This window comes from Empidonax traillii, unplaced genomic scaffold (genome assembly GCF_003031625.1).
Source record: "Empidonax traillii isolate 1590-97213 ecotype Southwest subspecies unplaced genomic scaffold, ASM303162v1 scaffold6560:size5923, whole genome shotgun sequence".
NCBI lineage: Eukaryota > Metazoa > Chordata > Aves > Passeriformes > Tyrannidae > Empidonax > Empidonax traillii.
This window is the reverse complement of record NW_020961753.1, coordinates 4,597-5,222: the sequence shown is the minus strand read 5'-3', so window position 1 is coordinate 5,222 and position 626 is coordinate 4,597.

Below are 626 nucleotides of genomic sequence, written 5' to 3'. Positions count from 1 at the left end.
ATACATCATTAAGGCAATAAATTAATATATGGAAATATGAACTCCATTAATAAATACACCAGAGGATGTACAGTAAGTAAAATATTTAATATAGGAAACCTACTAATATATTAATAAAAATAAACTGTGAAAGGGAATAATATATCATATAATCATATATAAAATATCCATTTATTTTACATTTATTTTACACTTATTTTGCCCTTATTTTTCCCACTTATTTTGCATTTATTTTACCTTAATTTACCCCTTTATTTTTGTTAATTACTGGTGTATAAACCCCACCAATCTGCAACCAAACCCCACCCCCAGAACATTTACCCAGAGCCGCCTCCAGCTCGGCTGGGAGGGAAGAACCCAAAACTCCTCAGTTTGGTGGATTTTCCCCCCAAAATTCCCGGATTCCAGGGGGGGGTTTGGGGAGGGGGAGGGGACACACGCACCGATCCTGGCGTCTCGTTGTCCTGGAATGGGGAGGGGAGGGGGAAAAAAAAAGGGGAAAATTCAAATTATCCCCAGGAATTCCCTCCTCCCTGTCCCTCCCCCCCAGGAGAATCCACAGTTTGGGGTTTGGGGTTGGGGGAATCCCCGGGTTTTCCATCCCAAATCCCGAATTCCCAAGGAAA